This window comes from Anser brachyrhynchus (assembly GCF_964034855.1).
Source record: "Anser brachyrhynchus genome assembly, chromosome: 20".
NCBI lineage: Eukaryota > Metazoa > Chordata > Aves > Anseriformes > Anatidae > Anser > Anser brachyrhynchus.
Genome location: NC_137713.1, coordinates 11,746,765 through 11,753,705, shown reverse-complemented (window position 1 = coordinate 11,753,705; position 6,941 = coordinate 11,746,765).

The following is a 6,941-nucleotide window of genomic DNA, read 5'->3' as shown; positions in this document are numbered from 1 at the left end:
TTCCTCCTCCAGCAGCAGTCATCTGCTGCCTTCTCTGTTTCTCCAAAAGAAGGAAATCAGCAGATCTGGTTACTTGGGCTGAGATGAGGAGGTCTGAAAGTCTCCAGCTGATGTTGAACTCACCACATCCCTTGGCCATTGGTTAATTTTACCGACCAGCAAACGAGGCTACGGGAGTTTCTAACCCAGGCCTTGCCCCCCAGTCACTGTTCCCTCTGCACTCCACACGCCCAGCCAAAATAGCTGCCGAAGGGCTGAGATCACAAGAGACTTTCTGGGTTTGGTGTGGGGAGGCAGAAATGGCTGCATTTCCTCTTCATCGGACCTCATGAGAGCACCCAGCCCCCAGCACTTCCAGGTCCTTCTCTGCATCCTTGGGTGCTCAGGGACTCGTGGTGGTCCCCAGGGTGTCAGCTGCTGTAGCCCCCAACCTGTACCAACTCCTGCAGTGGCAGCAGGACCTGGCGCCACTCCCCAGCAGTGCTCTCGCCTTGCCTTGTCTCAGGGTGCCCAGATGCGGCTCAGACACCCGCAGCATCCCCCTGCTCCCAGGTGCCACCCACTTTTTGTTCCTTCCTGAGCATTGATGGCACATGGATGCCACCAGCCACCGTCCCTGCTCCTCGTTGCTACTGCTTTTCCAGTAACTCTCCCAGTATCTGTGAGCACAGGGGAGCGGGCGCCAGGGTTTGGGGGGCAGCAGTGCTGCCGGCTCCGGCCTGCAGGCAGGGGGAAGGGCCCTTGTCAGGCCACGCAGCCAGGGCGCTGCGAAAGCGCTGATATTTCTTATCGCGCCTTGCAGCAACTTCCCCTCCTCGCCTGCGGTTGCAGCGCTCGCTGCACGCAGGGGAAGTGGTGGCCGGGCTGGCTGCCTTCAGCTCTGTGCTATGTTTAAAGGAGCCGTACTGCTTGAGATCTATGTTGGAGGAATAGGAGGAAGAGGTGATCTCAACCAAATCCTCCTTGATCCCCCTTCTAGGTCTTGGAGCCGGAGGGAAAGGGGTCTCCAAGCTGCTGGGTCCACAGCTGCAGTGACTTAGGCAAATGGGAGCATCTCTTGGCCACCATTCAGCAGCGCCTGCTAGACCCCGATGGAACCAAAGTGCCTCCCTCATGTCACTCTGAAGCCTAATGACTACATTCCCTGCACAAGCCACCAGTTTCCCTGTCAGAGCATGGAGCAGCAGCGCAGAATGGAGAACAGGGGGCAGCACAAGGAGCAGCCCCCAGAAATCCCTGCTGGGATGGAGGCTCCCATGGCCCCTGACTTGGCAATGTTCCCGGGGCCTTGCTGCACCAACAAGTCAAGGGTACCACTGCTAGCTCCTGGGAACTTTTTGGACAGGCAGAGCATTGACTGCCGCCCTCCTGTGGGGCACCCTTTTGTCCAGCATGGCCAGGACTGCTGCACAAAGAAGAGCTGCAGCACCTCCACGCCCACTGGAGAGGGGCTGGGATAGGGTGGGATTCATCCCCAGCTCAGCCCCAAGCCGCCCTACAGCTGCCTGTGCTCTGTCCCTCTGCCTGTGCTCGAGGCAGGGGACAGGACCCAGGAGACAATGAACCTCCATCCACAGAGAAGCCCGCACCAGCACCAGGGGACACCCCAAGCAACCCAGCTGAGCCCAGAGGTGCTGTGCACCCCCAAACCCACACCCCACCGCTGCTGCAGCACCAGGTGCTGGGCAGGATGCTGGCGTGGGCCGCCAGCAGGGACGGGTGCTGCCGGCCTGACCCCACGGCCTGGTGGCGAGCACGGGGCCGGGCTGGGAGCACGGCCGTTGGGAGTGAGTCAACCAGAAACTGCCGGGTGAAACAGGCCGCGAGCAGGAGGCAAATGAGAGCGCGAAGGGAAACCTCAAAAAGCTGAAGTGACGCGCTGGGGCGGGCGCGGGGGACACGGGGGTGAACGCGGCGCCTCACTTTGCCCATATATAGACAAATTGCAGCTCGTCTGCGCCAATGACGGGCGCGGGACCGTTGCGCTGGCGCCAGCAGGGCACAGAGTGCCCCGTCATTTTCCATGTCACCTGCCACAACCGGCCCGCAGGTGGGGGAAGGGGTGGCGGGCCAGGCCCCACTCCCCCGATGGGCCCTGGTGCCGCATGGGCCTCATCCCTGCAGGGCGACACCAGTTCCCCCCTTCTTCACCTCCGTTCAAGGGTGGCGCAACCACCCTGGGAGGCCCTGGGCACCTTTGGGTCTCCGTCGTGTCCCCAGAAGCCAGATAGCCCATGTGGGGCTCAGGCACCCAGGACCGTGCGGGCGATGTGGAGACAGTGGCCTCAGAGCCCCTGGCCCGGCTGAGGGGCCGGACCGGGCGAGGGGGATATGGGGAATGGGTGCTGGGGCCTGTCTGGGTGGTAGATGCCATCCAGCTCCATGACCGCATGAAGGCGATTATAGGCACGTGAAACACCTGAGTCCCTCCGTTTGGAGGACACATGGCTGCGCACCCACCAGATGAGCATCAGGACCAGCTGCAGGACTGGGGTTGCCACCAGGATGCAGCAGGAGGTCCAAGACAGCGGGGGATGTGATAGACACTGTCAGGCGCCAAAATCCCTCCTGTGACTTCATCTCTGTGGTCTTGCTTGGCCGTTTACCTTAAGGAAACATGCCCTCAGCACCCCCAGCGACCTCCACTGTCGGGGTAAGACCTCTCTCTGCCCCATCAACCCTTGGCATCTCCCTTTCCTGTGACACAGAACTGCGGAAGCAGAGTGGGGAGGTCTCCTGCCTGTAGAGGTTTGGGACCCTCCAGCAGCTTCTCTCATCCCTCTAGCCATGAAAACCCCAACCCTGTTGGCAGACCAATGGATTCAGGTGTCTCCCATTAAGCAGCTGACTGCCATGTTGCAGACAGCACCAGGCATGCAAGCAGTGGCAGCCCAGGGGTGGCAACCCCTTCTTCATAAGCCCTTTGCAGGCCTTCTTCAGGAGTTGCTGGCCCACCAGCCTGCTTCTTCTCCGTGAAGCCTCCTCCTTTCCTCTGCATTTTGTGAGGGGCAAACACCCAGAGATCCTAATGCAAATCAGAGCCCAACATTTCTGTCTGCCATGGCAGGTAATGCATCCCGGCTCCTTACTTGCTCACCTCCACCACTGGTGTACCAGGAGGCCCTTTGGCTTCAGCACGTGGAGGCTGTGCCTCATTTCTGCCATGCTTCAAATGCTTTCTCATCCGCCCACACCACAGAAACCTGTGCACCCATCCTCTCGTGCCATGGTTACCGTAACACCCCCACACCTCCACCTCCGCAGTCCCTCCAAACTGCTGCTGCCAACATCCGCAGGTGAGCGTCCTCTGGTCCTCACCACATCAGACATGCTTGGGTGCCTCACTGGCTCCAACCAGCCCGCCCTGGCTGGGGGTGATGGGTGCGACAGGGCTGCACCCCCCGACCTCAGGCCTCCACATTAACGGCTCACAGCCTCGGCTTTGCTGCCCTCGCTCCAGCATGCATCCCACGGGGTACCAGCTCAGGCCACCTTCCCCTGCACCGTTGTCCGGCTCCCTGCCACTCACCAAGGAAAACAGCTTTGGCTCGGGGTTTTCGTACCTGTTTTGGCACCTACAGCCAAGGGTCCCAGCACCCTGTTCGTTAACCTGTATGTGATCAGACTCCCAGCACCCCAGACACACAGGAAAGGTTGAGTTCACAAGCTGGAGGGCACATCCAGCAAGTGACGGTGGGAGGGGGCATAGTGCAAAGTGTGACCGATCCTGCCAAGCTGCCCCTGTGCAACAACTCTGTCTCCTGGCCTTAACATGAGCACAGAGGTGAGAAACAGAGGCTGCATGGTACATGCAGAGCATCTATAGGAGCAAAGCTGGGGGCAGAGGTGGGAGCTCCCACCCTGCCTTGCCCACAGCCCCTGCAGAGGTGTTCAAGTGAGCACAGCTGCCTGCAGCTCATGACTCCTCTCATCTGCAGTCGCTCGCCTGGGCCCAGCTCACCTACAAGACCCTTGACAAATGCCCACCGCACTGGTCCCAGGGCTCACAGTGCCACACACGAAGTCCTGTCCCTGTCCCTGCACGTGAAGCGGGGAGAGGGTCCCTCACAGGTGGGAGCAGCGTGGCCGGGCATTTCCCAGCACAGCCGGCAGCTGCCTCGTGTAGAGGCACCGTGTGCTCTGCGGTTTTGGAAAGTCACTTTTTTTGCCCAGAGGGAGAGCCGGGTATCGGTTCTCAAAACCCGCACGAAGAAATCCACTCACTCGTGCTTCCTGCCGGTGTTGCCGGGGCTGTGGGCGGCCCCTGGCCCCCGCTGCCCTCCCCAGCCCCCCGGCAGCTCCCGGAGGTGCCCAAACGCAGGCAGAGCGATGCCAGCCCTGCAGCCCGCAGGCCTGGCTGAGATATTTTGGCGTCATTTGCTGCAGGGGGAGGAGCCGTCTTGAATTGACTCAGATCAACAGCTCTTGACGCTTTCTCTCCCGATTACAGCCCAGGCTGCCGCTGCACATTTTTCCCCTGATTTCTTCAACGTGAGAGCTCCATGCCCTACTTTTCTCAGCAAATAAAGCTCTGCATCCATTTGCCTTTGCTGCTATAAAGCCCTGGCAGCTCCAAGGCTGGAGTTTAACTGAAATGCTCACTTCAGGCACTTTGCAGAGGTCCAACGCTCAGCTCGAGCAGCCTGGGAGCAATGAATCATTTGGGCGGTGTGGGCTGGAGATGCAGTGTGTGCGTGGGCGAGCGAGCGAGCGAGCTAGCAGGGAAGAGGCTCGGCTCACCAAGCCAGCCCAATTACAGGCACCAGGTTCTTGGAAGCACTGCAATGTGCTGCAGGCAGAGGAGGCGCAGCTCCTCTGAAAGACCACCGGCGTCCGGCCAGCTTGCTGCGCTGTTCTGTCTCTATTCCACTTGCACTGCAGCTCCCACCAGACTTCACTCTGTATAATCGAGGGTGGCTGCACTTCCTAGCAAGAGGCGAGGTGCTTGTGTGGTTTACAAGCCCCCTAACCATCCCCGAGAGGCACAGTGACAATGCATGCTGTTCCTTGGGGGTAATTTCCTAAGTGAAGTCTCAGTCCTGGGCGGTGAGTTCCTGCAGCTTCCCATGGAGGGGGACGTGAAGCACGGTGCCCGCAGACCCACACCCAGAGCCCAGCTGAACAAAACCCTTGCTGCCTGGGGCCCTGCAAAGGAGATGCACTGGAAAATGGAGACGTGTCTCGGGTCTTTCTTGCTCAGGTCCATCAGCAGCTTCACTCCCCACCCGTCACCAGGCTCCCGCCCTGCTCCACAAAGCCGTGCTGCCACCCTGTGGCACTCGAGCTGCGAGGCTTCAAGGGCTGGGTTTGGCCCGTACAGTTGTCCTCTGTTGGCCTCCCAGCCAGATCATGCACAATGTCCTTCCAGGCTGGCTAGAGCCAAAATCTCACTCCCCAGCTCCACCTGCCTCCAGATGGAGAAAAAAACATCCAACTCATCCTCCCGGACCCATTTTAAGCTGAACCTCGTGAGCTCTCATCAACCTCATACAGCAGCTGGGATGGCGCTAACTGCAGCTTTCCTGAATCTTTCTTTCTGCACGGGACAAGTGTATCCCAGGGGGATCTCACCGCACCCTATGCCTCTCACTGCAAAGCTGGTCCAAAAACGCCCTCCAGGGCCCAAAATCTCCGTCTTGACACCCAGCGAAGTCATGCCCTGAGCCTGACAGGACACTTGTACCTCTCACCCTCTGGTCTGACCTTGGTGTTTCTGAGGTCCATCTCCCGACCAGCCTCCGCAACCACACAAGCCTGGAGGGCAATTATCAAATAACTTTCAGTGATCTGGACATTCACCAAGGAGGTGTGAAAGCTGGGTTCAAGACTCTCCTCTGCCCCAGTACTTGAACATGCTGCTCCATCTTTGCACGGTAAGGCTCTGCCCCCAGCCACGGGCATTTCTGCCACAAAGGACTCAGCTCTCCCTACCAAGATGATCTGCACTAGGAGGTGGGCAAGGGACCTGGGAGCAAGTCAGCAGGCAGCATGTCTGCTCCGAAATCCTGTGGGAAGCTCTGCTTTGAACTGCAGTGTGAGTCTGGGCCAGCTCTACAAACCAGAGCAGGACAAAAAGCACGTTGCCTTGGTACTCCTGTTGACACTCCCCAACAGCGATGCACTCCCTTTGCTGCAGCCACTTTCTTCCTAAATCAGTCATCTTTCAGGTTTTATCAGTTTTCCAGTATCTGTTTACAGAACACAAGAATCAGGCTTTTCAGCTACAGGATTACTTCAGAGGGAAAAAAAAAAAAGCAAAAAAAAAAAGCTTATTTCACAGAGGTGCTGATCTAGGACTCTGCTCTTGGACAAACCACCTTTGTGATCAGCAGCTGCTGCGGAACTGGAACAAAAACTAGGCAAGCGCCATCTCTCAGGAACAGAGACTATTCAAGCTGAAAGTCCCGACACACAGTGACATCAAGAACTTCACAAATGCAAGGCTGGATGGGTGTTTCCACGCCTGCTTGTGGAAGCAACAACAACCTCTCCTCCTGTAAGGCCTGGCGCTGCCTCCCAGCCACACTAGCTGGCTCAGCTGGGTTCAGCTGGCTCTGGAGGCCACCAAGAGCAGATTGAAGGTCCTTCAAGTCTGCTTCCACAATCCTTCTACAGGACCCTGCAGGCCCAGGGCACTGTGACCTCCATATAACTACCTCCACATGGAATACTCTACGTCACCCTACCTATTCCATCCAGCCATGAGACGTGGGAAAAATTGCGAGTCTGCTCATTCCTAGTGATGGACACCCCAATTCAGCCAGTGCAGGATCCTCCTCTAGAGATGGGAATTTGGTCCATGGTATACAAACAATGGTTGTTGCAGGCTCCGAACTGCACCAGCAGTGTGGCAGGCCCAGCACTGAGTAAAAATCCCTTCCTCATACATCTGCACTCAGAGGCAGGTGAAACTAGTGACTGAGTATACAAGATGGACTCAA